The following is a 21,657-nucleotide window of genomic DNA, read 5'->3' on the forward strand; positions in this document are numbered from 1 at the left end:
TTGAATCCTTTTTCTTTCTTTCTTTCTTTTACTTTTTTTTAAATTTGGATGTCCAGCTGTTCCAGCACTGTTTCTTGAAAAGGCTGTCTTTGTTTCATTGTATTGCCTTTGATCCTTTGTCAAAGATCAGTTCGCTGTCTTTATGTAGGGCTTATTTCTGGACTCTCTGTTCCGTTCCGTGGTTCAGTTTGTGTATTCTTTCACTAGTTCCGCACACTGTCTTGATTATTGTACATCTTGAGGTCAGACAATGCCAGTGTTCCAACTTTGTTCTTCAATATTGTGTTGGCTATTCTGAGTTTTTTGCCTATTCAAATAAACTTTAGGATCAAAGTGTCTGCATCCACAAAATAACTTGCTGGGGTTTTCATAGGAATTGCTCTGAATCTGTAGATCATGTTGGAAAGGACTGACACCTAGATAATATTGTCTTCTTATCCATGAATATGGGATGTATTTTCATTTAGTTTTTCTTTGATTGTTTTCATCCGAGTTTTGTAGTTTTCCTCATACAGACCTTATACGTATTTGGTTAGATTTATACCTTTCACTTTTTGGATGCCAATGTAAACGATACTGTGCTTTTAATTTCAAATTCCATTTGTTCATTGATATTATATACAAAAGAAATTAACTTTTGTTTACTTACTTTGTATCCGCAGCCTTGCTACAATTGCTTATGAGTTCCCGGACTCTTTGGTCTGCTCCTTTGTGTTTTCTACCTAGATGACCATGTCATCTGTTAACAAAGACAGTTTTATTTCTTCCTTCACTAATAGTATACCTTTTATTTCCTTTTCTTCTCTTGTTGTGTTAGCTGTAACTTCTGGTTCCATGTCGAAAAGATGTGTTGAGAGGGAGCATCCTTACATTGTTCTAGATGTTAGTGGGGAAAGCTTCAAAATTTTCATCATGACATATGATGTTAGCTGCATAGGTTTTCTGTAGATATTCTTTGTCAAATTGAGGAAATTCCTTTCTATTCCTAGTTGACTGAGAGTTTTTTTAAAAAATTATGAATGGGTGTTTATATGATCACATGATTTTTCTTCTCTAGCCTTTTGATGTGATGGATTACTTTTGAATGTTGAACCAACCTTGCATAGTGGGATAAATTTCAGTTGATCCTATTGTATTTTTTTAAATACATTGTTGGATTCCATATGCTACTATTGTGTGGAGATTTCTGCATATATGTTCATGAGACATATGGTTCTGTAGTTTTTTTGTGATGTCTTTGTTTTTGGTATTAGGGTAATGCTGGCTTCACAGAATGAGTTAAGAAGTGTTTCCTTGGTTTCTATCTTCTGAAGGAGGTTTTAGAGAATTGGTATAATTTTTTCCTTCAATATTTGATAGAATCCATCTGTGAACCCACCTGGGTCTGGTGCTTTCTGTTAGGGTTTATTGATCAATTTCTCTGATAGATACAGTCCTATTCATATTGTCTATTTCTTCTTGTATGGATTTTGGCAAGTTGTGACTTTTGAGGAACTAGTCTCTTTCATCTAGGCTATCAAATTTTGGGGCATAGAGCTGTTCACAGTATTCTGTGACTATCCCAATGTCCCAGGGATCTGTCGTGCTTTCTCCTCTTTGATTTCTGATATTAGTGATTTGTATCCTCTCATTTTGTTTTCTTAGTTAGCCTGGCTAGCAACTTACTGCTTTTATTAGTATTTTCAAATTAACAGCTATTGGTTTCATTGGTTTTATCTGTTGATTTCCTGTGTTCAATTTCAGTGATTCTGCTCTAATTTTTTTTCTTTTTTTTTAATTTTACCCATGGCATGTGGAAGTTCCCAGGCCAGGGATTGAACCTGTGCCACAGCAGAAACCTGAGCTGCTGTAGTAACAACACTGAATCCTCAACCCGCTGTGCCACAAGGGGGCTCCTCTGCTCTAATTTTTATTATTATTATTATTTTTTTGGTCTGCTCACTCTGGATTTAGTTTGTTCTTTTTTTCCTAGTTTTCTAAAGTAGAAACGTAGATGACTGATTTTACATCTTTCTTTTTTCTTTAAATAAAAATTGTGTATATTTGAGGTGTGCAACATAATGTTTTGATATATATATATATATAGAAATAATTACCACAGTTAAGCTAATTAACATACTCATTTTCTCACTCACTTTTTTTTTTTGTCTTTTTGTTTTTGTGATCAGACCACCTGAAATCTACTCTCTTAGCAAATCTCCAGCCTACAGCTTGATATTACCATACCGTACATTAGATTTCTAGAACTTACTCATCTTACATAACAGCAACTTTGTGCCTTTGACCAATGTCTCCTTATTTGCTCTATCTCCTGCTCCTGGTAACTTCTATTCTCGTTTGCTTCTGTGAGTTCACCTTTTTTAGATTCCACATGTGAGCATTTTTCATTCTCTATCTGGCTTATTTCGCTTAGCATGATGTCTTCCATGCTTATCCATGTTGTTAAGAGTGACAGGATCTGCTTTTACCAGACTGAATAATATTTCACTATATATATGTGTGTGTGTGTGTGACAATATCTTTATCCATTCGTCTGTTAACAAACACTTAGGTCTTCTCTTCTAATATGTGCATTCAATGCTATAAAATTCTCCCCTAGCATTGTTTCTGCTGCATCTGTTTTTTTGAAACAGGAAACATTAACATCAATGGATAACTGATTGAGTATATGTCTCATTGAATGAGAAACACTTATGGACACAGCTTGATAATATGTCCTATTAAAAAATGTTAGGATTGATCAGATTGTGTTCTTTAAATTTTATTAACAATCCAAACGTGCTTTAGTCAGTTAATTGGTGACTAACAAACACATAGATGTTTGTATCATTCAGGATGTATGTCTAGTGTCTTTGAATTCACAGATATCAACATACTATTATAATTGAATGTATGAATAAAACCCTATCTTAATTCTTTAAAATAAGAGAAAACACAGATCATTAGTGACCACGTTTTATGAGACAATGATAATTATTAGTTTGAGTTTTTGCTACTGATATTTATATAGAGAAAAAATTCCTACTCTACTCCCATTTTTGGTGAGGGATATATGGTTCATTGCATAAGATAATATTTCTTTTCTGGATTTTACTGACTTGTTTACCATTTTGCTTTTCATATTATGAGCATAACTCATGCCATGAATAGTTAAGGAAATGAATAAGCGAAAGAATAAATGAACATATAGAATCAAGCAGGAGTCATCACTGAGAATGTGAAATAAAGATTTTTAAAGATGAGATTATGGTTGCCTTTTTTTTTTTTCTTTGTCTTTTTGCTATTTCTTGGGCCGCTCCAGTGGCATATGGAGGTTCCCAGGCTAGGGGTCCAATGGGAGCTGTAGCCACCAGCCTATGCCAGAGCCACAGCAACACGGGATCTGAGCCGCGTCTGCAACCTACACCACAGCTCACGGCAACGCCGGATCGTTAACCCACTGAGCGAGGCCAGGGATCGAACCCGCAACCTCATGGTTCCTAGTCGGATTCGTTAACCACTGCGCCACGACGGGAACTCCCTGGTTACTTTTTTTAAAATAGAAGTATAGCTGATAGATAATAATTTATAATTACAGGGGTACAAAATAGCAATTCGCAATGTTTAAAGGTTATATTCCATTTGTAGTTATTACAAAATGTCAGCTGTATTCTCTGTTGTATGATACACCCTTGTGGCTTGTTTTATACCTAGTAGTTTGTGCCTCTTCATCCCCAGCCCTGCATTGCCCTCCACTTTCCTCTCCCAACTGGTAACCACTAGCTTGTTCTCTATGTCTGTGAGTCTGCTTCTTTGTTTGTTTGTTTTATTCACTAGTTTATTGTAATTTTTAGATTCCACACATAAGTGATGTCGTCCTGTATTTGTCTAGCTCATTTCACATAATGCTCTCCAAGTCCATTCATGTTGTGGCAAAAGGCAAAATTTAAATCTTGGTGTATTTTTTTTGTTTTGCTTTGTTTTTTTTTGTTTTTGCTTTTCAGGGCTGTACTTGTGGCGTATGGAGGTTCCCAGGCTGGGGGTCCAGTTGGAGCTACAGCTCCTGGCCTACACCACAGCCACAGCAACATCAGATCTGAGCTGCATCTGTGACCTACACCACACAGCTCATGGCAACGCCAGATCCTTAACCCACTGAGCAAGCCAGAGCTCGAACCTACAACCTCATGGTTCCTAGTTGGATTTGTTTCTGCTGAGCCATGATGGGAATTCCAAAATTTCATTCTTTTTAATAGCAGAGTAGTATTCCATTATATAGACCACATCTCCTTTATCCATTTGTCTGTTGTGGGACACGTAGGTTGCTTCCATATCTTGGCCATTGTAAATAATGCTGCTCCTATGAACACTGGGGTGCGTGTATCTTTTTGAAGTAGTGAAAAGTATTTTTCTTTCTTTTTTTTTTTTTTTTAAGGATATATACCCAGGAGTGGAATTTTTGGACCACATGGTAGTTCTATTTTTAATTTGTTGAGGACCCTCTGTACTGTTTTCCATATGTTACGTTGCTACAGACAGTGTATGGGGTCCCTTTTCCCCACAGCCTCACCAACATTTGCTCTTTGTGTTCTTTTTGATGATCACCATTCAGACGGGTGTGAGATGATGGCTTGTGGTTTAGATTTGCATTTTCTGATGATTAGCATCTTCTTATGATGATGTTGAGCATCTTATGTGCCTATTGGCCACCTGCATGTCCTCTTTGGAAAAATTGCAATTCAGTTTTACACATTTTAAGTTGGTTTTTTTTTTTGGTTGTTGAGTTGTGTGAGCTGTTTATATATGTTGGATATTAACCCTGGTATTTGGACTTAAAGGTACCCAATTCTGCAAAAGTAGTATGCATTATTTTTTATTCTGTTAAAACTGTTAAAATATAAAGATATTTTTGATAAATATTACTCTTATTCCTATGTAGTGGTTTCAACAGAGGCTATAACGTCTAAAAGCAAAAGCAAAATATTGGTTTAATTAAAAAGGACCAAAGTTTATAACTGCCTATTTCTATGTAATTAACCTACATTTAAAATCTAGTTTAATTCTCCTTTTTCCTCCACAGAATGACCCCAGGACAGCACATTTACTCATTTTCTAAGGAACAAAATCTTAGCAGTTAGCTCTGTGGCTTAAGAACAGAGAGAAATTTAAGTAAGTAAGTCTCAAATTTCCCATTCTTGGTTAGGATTTTTTTTTTTTTCACGAACATTTAGTGGTATTTCAAAAGAATCAATTCTATCAAAGAAATTAAAATCCCATATATGGATCAATGATGGGAATATGTTATGAATCAAAAATCATGTTTGCACAGCCTCGTAAGTTAACTATACTTCAATGAAACTTAAGTTCTTTTTTTTTTTTGTCTTTTTAGGGCCACACCCATGGCATATGGAGGTTCCCAGGCTAGGGGTCAAATCAGAGCTACAGCTGCCAGTCTACACCACCACCACAGCAACACAGGATCCGAGCCGCATCTGAGATCTACACCACCGCTCACGGCAACACCGGATCCTTAACCCGCTGAGTGGTGCCAGGGATCGAACCTGCGTCCTCATGGATGCTGGTCAGATTTGTTTCCACTGAGCCATGGCGGGAACTCCGTACTTCAATAAAACTTAAAAAGATCATTTTTAGTTCAGCACAGCAGAGGCGGGATTTCAGAAAGACAATGGTCATTTCTTTTATTTTTAGACCCATCAAGTATTACATTTTATGTTCCTCTGCAAATGACCAACATTCCCATATTGGTGTAGCGCCGGCTGGCTGGTAATTGTTTGTGTTGCAGGCCACCAGCCAGCGGAAGACGTTGTGTTTGAAAAGTGATTAAAGATGGTGGTTTCCTTTGCGGTACAGCAGCAGAAATCCATAGAACACTGTAAATCAACTGTCCTTTAACAAAACAAATTCTGGAAAGATAGAGGTTTCATCGCTTTTCATTGAAACATCTTTAAAACACGGGCACGTTGGGGTGAGGAGATGCAAACTTTTGCATTTGGGGTGGAGAAGCAATGAGATCCTGCTGTACAGCTTATGGAACTAGATCCAGTCGCTTGTGATGGAACAGGATGGAAGCTAATGTGCGAAAAAGAACGTATATATATGTATAACTGGGCCACTTTGCTGTACAGCAGAAAGGGGCAGAACATTGTAAATCAACTGTAATAACAAAATGGGCAAGTGAATTAACAGAAAGCCGCAGAAGGGCCAAGGATGAATGTGGCTTTGGTAAGAAGGATGGATGTTATTTGATCAAACATGTTCGCTGAGGTCCATTTTATAAAAGGAGGTATTGTTGCTGGAGTTTTATGATTACATTGTTCTTGGTGGATCAGGTAACAAGTCAGTAAGTGAAGAGGTAAAGGCAGAAAACCACGTGTCTGGATCGATGATGAGTACCATGGGGTATCTGAAACGGGAGTTTTGATTAAACCCATGTGGAATTCTGAGGTCCTGTTACAGAGACACGCAGCGAAACCCTTCCCTCTGTGGGACCTGAGTGCAGAGTGCATCGTGCTTCCACCTTTGTGGTTGTTATGGATGGGCTGTCTTTTTAGTATAAAGTTGACTCATAAATAAATAAAATGTATTAATCTGTGAAAAATATCCTAAGTCTGCTGCCTATGATTAAGAAATGTGATGGAACAGGGATTATGATTAAAATCTAGTTGAGAGTCTGTCCCCCATAAATTAGTCGTAAAGGCTCTTCCTGCTCCGGAAAGGAGTATACGGTCATTTGTATCTAACAGGTTTTGATCCGTGTGGGTGGGGGGTGGTTACTAAGGAAATGGAAATACATATACTTGTATAAATAGTTGTTTAGGTGACCCCATCCTCGAGAGCCCAACAAAGACCAGTGATGAGAAGGTTTTGCAAGACAATACTTCTAATTAAGCCAATCCTTTGTTCCCCACTGAATTTTATTAAAACAATAAGACTAGAAGGAAGTCTGTTATTTTCAAAGGCAGTGACTATTGATGGACATACATTTCGTTAAAAGTGTTCTTGTGTAGTGGATGGTCATAGGTGCACATATATTTGTATAAGAGGAAGAAGGTATAATTTTATACCTCAGTGTATTTTCGGAAAGTCAGCAAGCCACAGACCAGTTCAGGACACATGTTTTGAGAGGAGGACACGGATTCATCTTGTTTTCCGAGACAGATATTCGAGGAAACATCCTCAGCGCTTCCATTTTTTGGAAGGTGTGCCTGAACCTTTCCAAGTTCCAGCAACATCATTACGGGTTGGTATTTAACCATTTTGAGTTTTCCTTAGAAAAATAAAGACATGGTGTTATTATTCCCTGAATAACAAAATAAATCAGTAAATGACAGAATCCATAAATCTGTATGTGGAGAACTGGTGGTATTGTCCTATGAAATAAGTATGTCCACTTCTGCACAAAGAAGTCCAATAAGATGATGTGGGCTCTCTCTGTGGGCATAGCCGGTAAAGTCAGATGTCTCTAATTGTGGTTTTTATTTTGGGTGGCGCAGTAAATTCAGTGGTGGTCCCAGTATTTAATAGGAAAGAGTAAGTAAACAAAAGAGTGCCATTCTTAGGGAAATGAGGAGAAAGTGATAGGAAGCAGCGTTTCCTATTCATCTAGTCCTCTTGACAAATTTCGGCTTTAAATAACTATTGTTTTTAATAATAGGCTTTCTTTTTCCTTTGGAGTGCAAACACAGCAAGCTGATCTGATCCTTCTCTGACTGGGAAGACCCTGACTATTCTGGGACTTAGGAGATTAAAGGCCAAGGTGAGGAAGCATCAGTGTTGGTGTTATTACACCTGCTTTACCATAAGGACAAATCAGGCAAAAGGCAGAAGAGCAGGTGGACGCTAATGGTAAGTAAGAGGTTTCTATGGGGCTGGTGAGCTGATGAATCCCTATGTGTAAAACAGCCTTTTTGTGAAAGGCCACCGAGTCTGTTTGCTCTATGTGGATGGGGCAATGAACAGACCTTGGTTGTATTCAAGGCTTTTGTTCTCGGTTTTGTGTCATCAAATGTTATTGATTGTGTCATTATTATTTGTAAATCCATAAATGCATTGATCAGTTCAAGAAGGCGTACGTGGAGGAAGAGATAAAAAGCCATGTCTGGATCAATGATGCGTCTTGGTGGAGGTATCTGAATCCATAACTTTGATTACGCCCTCAGTGTAGCTCTGGGGTCCATTATAGAAAGAGAACCAGTCCATACTCTCTGTAGAAATTAGCTAGTAGAAGTTAGGAAAATTCAATACACTTGTTTCTGGGCTCTTACGGTTCTTGGATATGGACGGTATTATTTCGAGTGAATCAGTGCATGACTGAAAAAAAAAATGTAGGCGCTCCTGTTGTGGCTCAGTGGGTTGAGAACCTGACATAGTGTCTGTGGGGACGCAGGTTTGATCCCTGGCCTCGCTCAGTGGGTTAAGGATCTGCCGTTGCCATAAACTTCGGTGTAGGTTGAAGATGTGGCTTGGACCTGGTGGTGTTGTGGCAGTGGTGTAGGCTGGCAGTTCCAGCTTTGATTTAACCCCTGGCCTGAGAACTTCCATGTGGTGCAGGTGCGGCCTTAAAAAAATTAAATAAAAATAGGATTTCTTTATTTAAAAAAAGAGAAAGAAATGTGTATCTGAAAAACTAAGAGGCCTACTCATGGAACAATTAGTAGAGCACTATAATTAAATAAGTATTAATATTAATACATTTCTGCCGTGAAATGAACAGGTTTAGCCTGTAATCCTCTTTCACATGGAACATATTTGTATCTGTAGTTAAGAGGCATTGTTTTGAATTTTGGTAGTTTGGTATTTTTTTTTAAGTTAAGAAAAGGAAAAGTGGGAGTTCCCATCCTGGCGCAGTGGAAATGAATCCGACCAGGAACCATGAGGTTGTGGGTTTGATCCCTGGTCTTGCTCGGTGGCTTGAATCCCATGATGCTGTGGCGTAGGCCAGCAGGTGTAACTCGAATTTGACCCCTAGCCTGGGAATCTCCATATGCCGTTGATGCAGCCGTAAAAAGCAAAAAAATTAAAAATTAAAAAAATAAAAAAAGGAAGAAAAGGGAAAGCATTTGCATTAGTCAATAATCCATTAAACAGCCATCTGCTTAGCTGATGTTTATACATGTGGGTATTTGTAATCGTTACAGACCTTAATCTTGGGCTATGTGGTGGACTTAACAGTGTTATTATATTATTCTCAGCAAGGAATTCAATACTGAATTAGTAACAAATTACATTTTTGAGCCTAAGTTTATTGTTATCTAATTCTGCCTAACAATCATTAAAAAATCGAAATCTGGTCTAAATCTGCTTTTTTCTTCCCCAGAGTGAACAGAGAATGGCTGATTTAATCATTTAATAAAGAATTGCTATCATGAGCGAGCAGCATAAAGTCTAATATAAGTAAGTCCCCTGGTTCACATTCTTCGTTTGGGTGGCTTATTCATGGGTATTAGCTGAAGAATTCCAAAGTTATAATTATGTGCTACATACATGAAATATATAAACATTTCACGTTTGGGCCAGTGATGGGAATGTGTCACCAACCAAAATTATGTTTAATCTAAATCACCACAACTCGGGTCCTTTTAAAAGAGGATAAAAGTTATCGAATTTGTTCTTCGAGCAGTTTAATACTGTTCTTTATTTTTCACGATGGCTGATTTAACTAATTGCATATGGGTAGAGGGACTGATAACTCTTGGGGGCAGCCCAGAGGTGATTAAAGATGGTGGCTTCATTATTTTTTACTGCGCCTTCTTTGACGTACAGATGAATTAAATAAAAGAAGGCCCCACAGGAAGGAATGCTGAATGTGGGTTTGATGCAAAGTAGGCATGTTGACCCCTTCACATGTGTAGCTTTGTGAGTTCCATTACAGAAGAAATGTCATTTATTGGCTCTGTAGGGGACAAGAGCTGAAAATTCAAGGATTTTGATTTTGGAATTTTGTGATTATGCTATTATTTGTACACCAGAAACTAATCAATGAAAAAAAATTCCTAGCATGGACCAGTGATGAATGTCATGGGGTTTCTGAAATAGGAATTTTGATTAAACCCATTTGCATCTCTGAGGTCCATCAGAAAGGGACATCTCATTATTCTCTTTGTGGGAAATGAGCCTGCAACACCTTAATCTTGAGCTCTTTTGTTTGGGGTATGAATAGCATTTTTATAATAAATTAGCCTGTGAATAAAAAAATATATCGATGCATGAGGAATACGAGAGATATGTGTGTACTCCTTTTTAAGGCATGTAAGGAAACATAGACAAACACAGATCGTAGATAGACAAACACAGATATAGAAAACAATTTGGAGATTCTTAGTCCCAATAAATTAATAGTCAAGACTCTTGTCACTTTTGTAAGGAGCATATGGTCATCTACACACAAAACCCAATGTTTTTGTTTTGTGTTGCGGCGAGATGCCAATAGATCATCTTATTAAGCAAAGAGAACAACATTTACATAAATAGTTGATTGAATAAACTGTGTAATTGAGAGGGAGAGCATGGAACAATGATGAGGTGGTTTTATACGACCACATTAGTGATTAATTCAATTTCTTTATGCAATTTTATGGGGCACACAACCATTAAAGGAACCAGTTTGCCAGTTCTTTTGGGTAGTGACATGAGGACAGATGTAAATATTATTCAAGGTACTTATCCAGTGTGAGGGGATCACAGATATTGAAGTATAATTGTAAGTGAACACATGTGTGCATTTATCTCAATCAATTTTGCAAAAAAGTCAGCCAGTGATGCATCAGTGGAACGCATGCAATTGGATGTAAAGATAGAGATTTATCATGTTTGTTTTTTTTTTCTTTTTTTTTTCTTTTTTTGTTGTTGTTGTTGTTATTGTTGCTATCTCTTGGTTCTTGGGCCGCTCCCGCGGCATATGGAGGTTCCCAGGCTAGGGGTTGAATCGGAGCTGTAGCCACCGGCCTACGCCAGAGCCACAGCAACGCGGGATCCGAGCCGCGTCTGCAACCTACACCACAGCTCACGGCAACGCCGGATCGTTAACCCACTGAGCAAGGGCAGGGACCGAACCCGCGACCTCATGGTTCCTAGTCGGATTCGTTAACCACTGCGCCACGACGGGAACGCCGAGATTTATCATGTTTTATACAAGTGATATCCATTGGAAGATAAAGAGTTCTAGGCCTTTCCAGTGTGCACAGAGATGTGTGTAAATAATAGTGTTTCAGTTCTATTTTGATGGTTGTTTCAAAGTTTTGGAATTCCTTTAGAAAAATAAGGGGATGGTCTCATGTGTTATTAAGTAAAGGAATTAGTGAGTGAATGAATAGCTATATACGTATATATTTTTATAATGATTTTTATTTTTTCCTCATAGCTGGTTTCAGTGTTCTGTCAATTTTCTACTGTACAGCATGGTGACCCAGTTACACATACATGTGTAGGTTCTTTTTTATCGTATTATCCTGCTCCATCCTAAGTGACTAGATAAAGTTCCCAGTGCCCGACTGAAGGATCTCATTGCTTATCCATTCCAAAGGCAATAGTTTGCATCTATTAACCCCAAATTCCCATGAATAAATAGATGAAGTAGGGTCAAGCTTGGACCATTGGTGAGGTTGTACCATGGATTGAATCGCTCATGTATCCAGTTATGCACAAATCAAGTTCAAGAGAAAAGATGATTGTGGCTCCTTGTGGGTAGGAAGGAGAGAGACATAGTCTTAATAATTATGGTTATTTTTCTTCTGTTTACTGTCAGATTCAGTGGTGTTCCTTATAGTATTTAAAATTTAAAAATTGCACAAGCTAATCGATACAAAGCAGAGCTCTCTCTTTCTAGGTGTTGAGAATAGAATGCAAACCAAGGATTATGGTTACCTGATTGTTAGTTATTTAAAATGGTTAAATGTAGATGGATTGTTTTTAAAATCTGCTTTTTGCTGCTCAGAGTGAAGACACTGTCGCATTTGGTCGTTAGCCTGTGATGGAGACCTTGACCTTTGCCTCTCCGGATAAAGAGAGAAGCGCTCGCGTAAGTACTCATGAAAGTCCAGGTTCTCACCTGGGGGGTTGGTCATGGGAATTCGCTGGGATGGTTCAAGGAATAAATGGCTGCGTAGGCAAATAACTCCAAGGTGGCCATGCCTTGACCGATGCTTAAAATGTGTTAGGAGTTCAGAATTGTGATTAATCCATTTCAGCACATGCCTACGTTTGTTAGAATGAGCAGATGAAGGGCATGTCCGTCCTTCTCAGAAAACGTTAATATTCCTTTTAATTTCTTTTAGCGCAGTAGATTTAAGCACGTCGCCCTCGATGTTGTTAGAGGCGATGAAGCCCTTGAGGAGGAGAACATAGGAAAATAGACAGCTTCGCCTTTTTCTTAGTTGAGGTATAAAACGGAAGTTCATTATACTGTTTTAAAAATAGGGACCTTCCCATCGTGGCTCAGCGATAGCGAACCTGTCTAGTGTCCATGAGGATGTGGGTTCGACCCTGGCCTCGCTCGGTGGGTTAAGGCTCTGGCATTGCCGTGAGCTGTGGTGCAGGTCACAGACACAGCATGGATCCCACATTCTCGTGGCTGGGGCGTAGGCAGGCAGCTGCAGCTCCAATTCGACCCCTACCGAGTCTGTGAACTTCCATATGCCACGGGTGCTGCCCTAAAAAGCAAAAAAAAAAAAAAGAATATTAAATGAAAGAGGCCAGAGTATTCATGGATGAATGACTAGTATGGAACTGATATGATGCAAAGAAATGGATTAATTCATATTCGCAGTGCTGGGGTGCATTGTCCAAAGAGAGCTACTTCTCTAGCTCTGTAAGGAGTGAACTTTCCCCGACATGTCCGTAATCTTCAAGGATCCTTGGCTTTATTTTCCTAATTCGTGGTCGTGGATTGTGTTATTAGTAATGCCTCAAGGATAAGTCAAGAACCACATATCAAACAAAGGCACAGAGTACCAAGTCTGGATCGATGATGAGTATGCGTGGGGCATCTGAATAATATTTTGATTAAACCCCGTCTGTAACTCTGAGGTCCTTTGCATCTTTGGGAAATGTGCTTACAGAGGAAGTCAGAAATATTCAAGGACTGTGTTCTTGACCTTTCGTTGCTCATGAATATGGATTGTGTTATTATAAGTAAATCAATGCATGAATAAATCACGGATAAAGAGGAGGGCTACACCTCACCCAATTATGAAAGGAGCTAATGAGCCAAGAATTACTGTTAATATATTTCTGAAAATTGGAGTTCAATAAAAGAGACTGAGGCTGCTCCTCCTTTGGGAGCGTCTGGATATGCACGTGTGAACCTCAGTGCGGTTCTCAGTGGGTGGTGAGTTTCTGGTTGTGTGTCTCGTTTCAAAAATATTTATATAATTGCATAGTAATAACACTTAATATAATAAATGTATCCAATAATAATGTAACACATCATGAGAAACACATGCGTGTAAGACATTTTAAGAAATAGTAATTTAATGTAGTCAATAATGGACAATAAAATAATTAGACGATTTGATGTTGAACCATGGAAAAGGTCTAAGCAAGAGATTGGTGAATATAATAATTATGAATTCTCTTGTATTCATCGATGTTATTTTTAAAAAAGCAAATGCGTTTCTTTGATGATTTTTGTGAGTAGTAAGCAAATGAATAGAGGGAGGGCCTCAGCATTTTCATCAAGTGTCCTTAGGTTTCACCAATATTAGTGCTATTATTTTAACTGAGTACAAGAATAATTTCATATCTCAATCTGTTATTTAATAAATCGTGGGCCACTGAGGAGCATACCTAACATGTGAAAGGGTAGGATTAATCCTGTTTTGAGGTCCACTAAATAAAGATCCAGGCCCCTCCTTCCTTAGGGAGGGATTATATAGAGCCCTCTCACTAAACACATCTTGCTGTTAACATTTAACGTCTAATGGTCCAAAATAAAAATTTAATTCCTCAGTAGCACTAGCCACATTTTGAGCCCGTGGCTAATAGAGGATATTTCCATCACTGCAGCAAATCCCATCCGCGAGGGAAGTTGCACATGATCATAGTTAGATTTGAGTAGCAGGTGGCTCCACGAGTTTGTGTTTTCTTTAGAGAGTAGATAACTATAATGTATAATGGAATAATACCAAATCAGTGAATAAATAAACAAATCAATATATGCATATTTCAAGTATACGGCATCAACCATGGGTCAGATTGTTTTGTGAAACAGGCATTTAGATTCATAAAGTTCCTTTGTGGCTCCCCCACCCCACCCCCCGCAAAAAAGAAAAGAATTTAAATTCATCATATTTTGCAAAAGTTTTCTCCATTAAAAACTGGCCTTTTTGCTTTTTTGTAGGAATATATAGACAAATGAAAACAATAGGTCTAGTTCTTCTCATATTGGGTGACGGATTAAGTGGTCTTCATTAAAAACATTTAAAAAACCTTCATTATTTTATTTCACACTAAAAATTAAGTCAGTAGTGGAAAAAGATACCACTGTTGGACTGATGCTGAAAATGTGACACTAACCAATGTTTATGATGAACTTAGTAGTGCAGAACTAAGTTCTATTAAAAAAAATCTAAATTCACACTTTTCATTTTTGTAAAAACACCCGCGTTTTCCTGCCGAATGAACACCCCACGCTGGATTCCGTCCGTGTCCAGTGGTGACGATGGTGGCCATGGCTTCCGTGGGTAAGGCGCCCTTTCGTGGCAAGGAGAGTTTCTTTTCTTGGTCTGTGTGGTTTGTTCATGTGTGATCATCAGGGTAGTTCAACAGGACAAAGAGGGCTGTAAACCTAAAAACAAAATCCAGGAACAACAAGTATGGACCGAGAGTGGGCTGTTATGGGCCAAGGAGTAGAATGAACACATTTCAGCAGGTTCATTTAAAAAAAAAAGATGGGAGGCATTTCATTGTTTTTCAGAACTGTTTGTGCTTCCGTATTGTTTCTGGCTCACAGGTGGTTGAAGCGTTTCCATAGTGGTAGCAATCTGGCCCACTAGTCGTTTAGAGGAAGCGCTCAGAAGGTGACATATATTGTGTGTGTTCTGGATGTAGGATACCATTGTGGTTTTTGAATGAGCACTAGGCCATGTTTAAAATCGGATGAATTCAATGAACGTGGCCCAGTTATGGGCTGCTTTTTGAGACAGTGCCGATACGAAGCAAGGTTATACTTAGATCTAGTCTGAAAGCTCTGTCAGAAATAAGTCTAGAAACAAGCATCATAGTTATTTCAACAGCCCTGTTCTTGGGCATCTGTGATTCTTGGGAAAGTGAAGGTATAAATTAAGGGAGAAAAAGAGGGTCAAGCCTGGACCAATGATGAGATTGGAGGGTGTCTGAAATCCAAAATTTTGATTAAAGCTGTCTGTAACTCTGAGGTCCATCATTTGAAAGTGGTCTCTCTTTTTTTTTTCCTTTATGAAAATGAGCTTATAGCAGAAGTTCAAAATAAGCAGGTATCTTGATCACATGTGTGCACGCTTTATGAGCACAGATTGATTTTTATGAGTGAAGAAATGCATGACTACATGGAGAAATGTGAAAACAGGTAAATGTAAAGAAACCTGGCCATGGACCAATTATGAGAGCATGAAATGAAAAAGGGGTTATTATTATACATTTCTGTAGGCCTGAATTCAGTGACACACATTCTTTAGGCTCTGTTGCCCTGTTTTGGAAGGAGTATGTATATAGATGTATGTAGGACTCAGTGTTGTTGTTTGAAGCAGGTGGTTGTTTTTTATTTGGTTGTTTTATTGGGTTGTTTTTATTTAGAGAAGGGAAAGACTACTTAAATAACTGCTTGTTAAGCAGTTATTTAACTGAAGAAAGAATGAGCGTAGCTCGTCTTGAGAACGTGCCTCATGAAAAGTGTTCTTATTAATCTAACTTTGCTGAGTTTTATTAAAAACAATAAAAGCATCTAGTGTTTGGATCTTTGTGGATAACGAAATGGACATATGGAGACAATAAATTTTATTCGCGTGTTCTTTCTAATGTTAGTTAATTCTTGTATATTGATGTATTCTTACCTGTGAATAAGTCCTAGTCACAGTCGGTGGTTTAAAAGGGGTGAACATAGCTCAGTATGAAGCAAGAATCATGACTGGTCTTTGTGTTTACTTCTGATGCTCTGTTTATAGTTTGGTATGAACATATGAACCCTTCCACGTGAAGGTCATTTCTATTCTGGGATGTTCGTGGGTTTTCTTGTGTGTGTGTTTGTATATTTGAGTGTATGCTTGAGTATTCCATGAATACATGAAACAATGAATAATTGAGTTAATATATGAGTTGTGTCAAGCACAGAACTTGGTGAGAATATGGCATGAATCACAAGTTTTAAGGTCATCCTTTTCTGTACAAACTGAGTCCATTAAAAAAAAAAGATTATGGGAGTTCCCGCTGGGACTCAGTGGTAACGAACCCAACTTGTATCCATGAGGGTTTGATCCCTGCCTCGATCAGTGGGTTAAGGATCCAGCATTGCCATGAGCTGTGGTGTAGGTCACAGTTGCATTTCAGATATGGCGTCGCTGTGGCTCTGGTGTAGGGCAGCAGCTGCACCTCCGATCTGACCGCTAGCCCGGGAACGTCCATATGCTGCAGGTACGGCCCTAAAAAGACAACAGCAACAAAAAAGATTATGTAGGCCCTTACCTATAATAAGGGTAGAGGGTCTGTAGCTGGACAGGAGCAGTTGTCATGGTTCTTATTTTTGAACGATGCGCTCAAACGTGTTCATCGTATTCTTTAACGTTCATAGGTAAATCGAGGAACAAAAAGGATGCTGTTCTTGGGTCAGTGATGACAGTGAGACTTGACTCGACTTCATGATTAACCTAGCACCTCCAACTGATGTCCTTTAAGTCAGTCTGGACCCTTTGTCCTTCTGAACGTTGCTCCACAGAATGAAGGTCACGGCTGATTGCATCCGTCTGTTCTGAGGAAGATCTTGGCTGTTACCTTTCTGGGTAAGAAACCCAACAACTAAAGTAAAATAATAGTAGTCAAAAGATCTTGTCACGAGATCTTGGGGTGGGTTTTTCGCTAGCGTCCTTTGAATTATTTCGACTACGCCATCCATAGGCCCATGATGTGAGTGTGTTGTGAAACAAAGCTTATAGTTTAATCCAGTGGGGTGCGATTCTGGTTAAAAATAGGATGGAATACATCTTATTCATTTTCAAAGCGGATTAATAATCCATCTTATTTTTGTGCTGCATTTGATTTAAACTCTCATCTGGTAACAAAACCTAGGGCCACACTGTCCACTGTGGTTGGTTGTCTCTAGTAGCCACCTGTGGCTGTTTAAATTCAGCTCCTCAGTTGCACTCTCCACATTTCAGGTTCTTCGGAGCTGTGTGTGGCAATGTGATTGCACTGGGGGGGCATGGTCCTAGCACATTCATGTCGTCATGCCCTGTCCTATGGGACAGCTCCTTGTCCTGTGGGAAGATGGAAGAGAGTTGGAGGAGGATGCGTGAAGCAAGGATGCTCGTTGATCCATAGACACCTCAGTGAGGGCCACTACAAAAAGGGACCGTATCTATTGAGAAAAGATCTAGTTTATGGGAAGAGAGCCTATACAGGTCTTGGTTACATCCAAGGGTCTTGTTCTTGGCTCTTCAAAAATTCCTGGGTGTTGATGTAACCATCCGTCATGGATCAACGAATGGGTCAATAAACAAAGGTATAAATGAAGGAAAAGATTGCTTAGCCCGGATCGATGATGAGTACCCTGGGGTGTCTGAAGTCGAGGACTTTGATTAAACCCTATAACTCTGAGGTCCGTTACAGAAGATTCATCCTTCTTTGCTATTCCTATGGTAATAAGCTTTTTGTAAGAGTTAAAAATTTTCAAGTTTGCTCTTGTGCTTGGGTTTCTGAATATCGTATTTTCAATGCACAAATAAATCAAGGAAGTATAAATGAATAAGGACAAAATGGTTTATTCCTGGTCCAAATATGGGAGAATGTAATGTAATATACATAATATAAAAATCATTATTAATATATTTCTGAAGCACTGGGTTCCAGTAAAATAAATTTATTAAAGCCGACCATTTTGGGTAAAGAGCATTTAGATAAATGGATGTGAGAGCACCTGTTGTTTTTCTGGGTTAGGTTCTTGGATTTTTGTTTTATTAAGAGTAGGGTAAAACGTTTACTTAAATTAACTATTGATTAAATAACTACGTAATTGAGAGAGGACTTATGCAGAGATATGTGTTAAGGATCTGTCGCATGGTCGGTTATGATTAACCCAATGGATTTTCACTATTTTTAATGAAAAAAACAACCAAGAAAAAAATGTGATCTTTTTTCTGTGCTTGATGGGCCACATGGACAGGGATTAATATTGTCCTGTTTCTGTGGAGTCACAGATATTAATGATATGGATATACATATGTATACAAGAATAAGTTAATAGTTTAATCAGTTACTTGAAAGAAGGCAATGTATGGACCAATGAGGACCATGTGTTCTGGAACAAGGAGAGTGATGAATCCACATCTATGTACTTGTTCTCCAGATAAAGAGACGAGATCGAGGCTCTTAATTTTTGAAATGGTCAATATATTTAGGTAGGATTTCTCTTCCTGGCTTGTTGGTCCAATTGCTGTAAAAAATGGAAGATAAAGTGACTCCGTGTGTAACGATATCCCTGCCTACATGCTTACATGTATAAAGATGGGACAAGCATGGACAATGGCTGATGGAGATATACTCGAATCCAAGATTCAGATGAACCTGATTCTTTCCAGGAAAAGATTCATCTAGCAAGAAGTTAGAGCTCTCACCTGACCAGATGGGGATGTATAAATATGTGTAGTGGCCATAGTTCTTATTCTTTTGTTTGGTGTTGGTTTCAAAGTTGTTGATTATATTCATTAAATTAAATTTTTGATTCAGCGAACAAATATGCCATTCAGAGTTTTAATATACAACAAGCACTAAAATTTATTCATAGTCCATTGTTGACTTAAAACTCCACTAGAAAAAATCTGAATCTAGGCTGTCCTATCTCCCTATCTATCTATCTATCTATCTATCTATCTATCTGAGATAATCTGTCTCTTTTAATATTTGTTTTGTACTCTGCAGAATGGATGTGCAATGATTCAATTAAAGACTATAGAACTTACGTAAGTAATAGTCAAAGTAATTGCTTCTGGTTTGGTGGTTTGTCATGGATGTTAACTCTGTTATTGGAAGGGAATAAATGGCTACATGTACAAATTAAATAAATGGAGGTCGTGTGTGGGCCAGCTTAGCACATCTGTGGTCAATTGAGGAGAAAAAAGAAAGACTATTTTATTCGTTTTCATGGTTAATTACTCAATTAATGAATTAATGTATAATGTATTATTCAATTTAATATGAGTCACAGTTGATTTGAACCCTCCTTGTTAAAGACACAATTTTGTCACCTTCCAACAGTAAAATGGGCTTAATATGAAGTATTATATTAATTAATCTATGTAGGAGACATTGTGGCCAGTTCATGAAACACACATATTGTCTGTGGAAAGTAATTCTATGGAGAAATGTTAGAGATATTCAAAGGTCTTGTTTCAAGATTTTATGACCTCTAGGTCTTCATTTTATCTTTGTTAGTGAAGTAATGATTTAGTAAAGACACAGCCATGATTGGAGATGATGAAGGCCAGCCCTGGACCAATGATGATGACTGGTGGAGTATGAGTCATGAACGATGAATACTTGTCTGGAACTCTGAGGTCCAGCCCGATAAGCCACCTGGTCTGCAACATCTCTGAGAAGTTATTCTACGGGTAGATGTCAGGGATCTCGAGGATCCTCTTTTCAGTTTTTGTGTTTATGGAATTTGAGTGCATTGTTAGAAGTGCATCAGTGAAAGCACCAAGCAATAAACACAGTTGACCCTTGCACCATTTTGTTGGGTAACCTCAGGGGTTCAAAAATCCTTTCATGGCTGTCTCTGCTTCAGAAGCCAAGAAACTGACAAACGACGCACCCAAGGTCAGGACTCTGAACCAGTTTGGTTAGAATCAGGATTGAAACCCTGTTTCTTTTGATCCACATATTATGAACTCTTAATCAAACACAAACTTTTCTCCACAGTTAGCTAATTTTTACAAACAATTTATTGGAGCATAGTAGACTTACAAAGTTGTGTTAGTTTCTGGTGTACAGCAACGTAAATCAGCTATATGTGTGTATATATATATCCATTCCTTTTCAGATTTTCATTTTCCCATATAGGTTATTACACAGTATTCAGTGATTTCCCTGTGCTATACAGTGGGTCCTTGTTAACCTATCTATTATATGTAGTCACATTTATTAATTTAAAGATCTCGAAAATGAAAATACAGGTACTATATTTACTGTATAAATGGACCCATAAAGTTCAAACCTGTGTTGTTCAAGGGTCAACTGTATACAAATAAAGAGGGCGAAGCATTGTCTAATTATGAAAATATGTTAATGGAAATACTATTAATATATATTAAAGACACTGAAGGCCATTAAGAGAGAAATGTTATAAAGGTATTACCTCTTTGGCTGAGGATGATATTTACAATGTGAATAACAGTCCCTGTTTTTGTTTGGTCAAGGTCTTGTTCATTGTTGTTTGTTTTCTCAAGAAAGAAAAATACCACCATTTAATACATGCTTAGATGACTAACAAAATGCAAAGTGGAATGCAAGGATAAATGGAAGGAATATTTCAATCTTCTTCTCATTTGTTCTGCTTTGTGCTCCTAGAGTGGGTGCTCCAGGTCAATGTAAGCATCTTCAAGAGTCCTGCTCTCTCTGGCCGCCTCAACGTGTCCGGAACATGGAGACTGATGTGAGTGTAGGCAAAGCTTCATCGTGGTTTGGGTGTTTTTAAAGGGTATCCACCGTATTGTTGGTCCAAGGAGACCAACAGTGGTTCACTGATAAATATGACGGTGTCATGAACATTATGTTGATGAAGTAATACTTGCAAACTTAAGAGTGATTAAAAAAGAGATGTAGTCCACATGGTAAATGATCCTATTGAGAGCTCTTAAGGAACTTAAAGATCGTGTGTTAAGTTTTTGCAATTCAGTTATTTAATTCTTATGGAAAGGAAGAATTAATCAATAAACAAATGAAGAAATCAGTGGAGAAGAAGAGGGCCAGTTCTTGACCAAGGGTGACGACTGGTGGCACATGAGTCGTAAGTCGCCCATGGTGACTACTACGTGCTGGAAACGTTGAGGCCCAACATAAAAACGAGACCTAGCCGATCACCTCTGTGGGAAACGATCCTGCAGACAGATCTAGGATTTATTTCACAAGGGTCTTTTTCTGGGGTCTCCGTGCTTATGGATTTTGATTCTATTATAGCCAATGAATCAATAAAAGAAATAAATAAAGACGAAAAGGGGGCCATATCCTCCAATTATGAAGAAATATAGGAAGGCAAGAAATAATATTAAATATTGAAACACTAAGTCAGGTAAGAAATAAATGGTCCAGGAGTTCCCTGGTGGTTCAGTGGGTTAAGGATCTGGAGTTGTCACTCTTGTGACTTGGGTCACTCCTGTGGCACAGGTTCAGTCCCTAGACTGGGAACTTCCACATGCCTTGGACCATAAGTGGTCCAAGGGTGTTTCCTCTAGCTAGGAATGCTGTAGATGATATAAA

General features: G+C 38.3%; 1 long non-coding RNA gene across 20 annotated transcripts in view; it reads left to right on the plus strand.

Moving 5' to 3' along the window:
* LOC102163738 overlaps nt 1-21,657 on the plus strand; it is a 55,587-nt gene that overhangs the window by 29,056 nt on the left and 4,874 nt on the right. For 5 of the 20 annotated variants that reach the window (XR_002346064.1, XR_002346063.1, XR_002346066.1 and 2 more), the window contains exons 5-9: nt 5,060-5,148; nt 7,675-7,845; nt 9,317-9,393; nt 11,933-14,678; nt 16,760-20,833. This is a non-coding gene — a long non-coding RNA (uncharacterized LOC102163738). The remainder of the gene's footprint in view (nt 1-5,059; nt 5,149-7,674; nt 7,846-9,316; nt 9,394-11,932; nt 14,679-16,759; nt 20,834-21,657) is intronic. The other 15 variants (XR_002346079.1, XR_002346072.1, XR_002346075.1 and 12 more) reach the window with 11 other exon arrangements.

This window comes from Sus scrofa, chromosome 7 (genome assembly GCF_000003025.6).
Source record: "Sus scrofa isolate TJ Tabasco breed Duroc chromosome 7, Sscrofa11.1, whole genome shotgun sequence".
Classification (NCBI taxonomy): Eukaryota; Metazoa; Chordata; class Mammalia; order Artiodactyla; family Suidae; genus Sus; species Sus scrofa.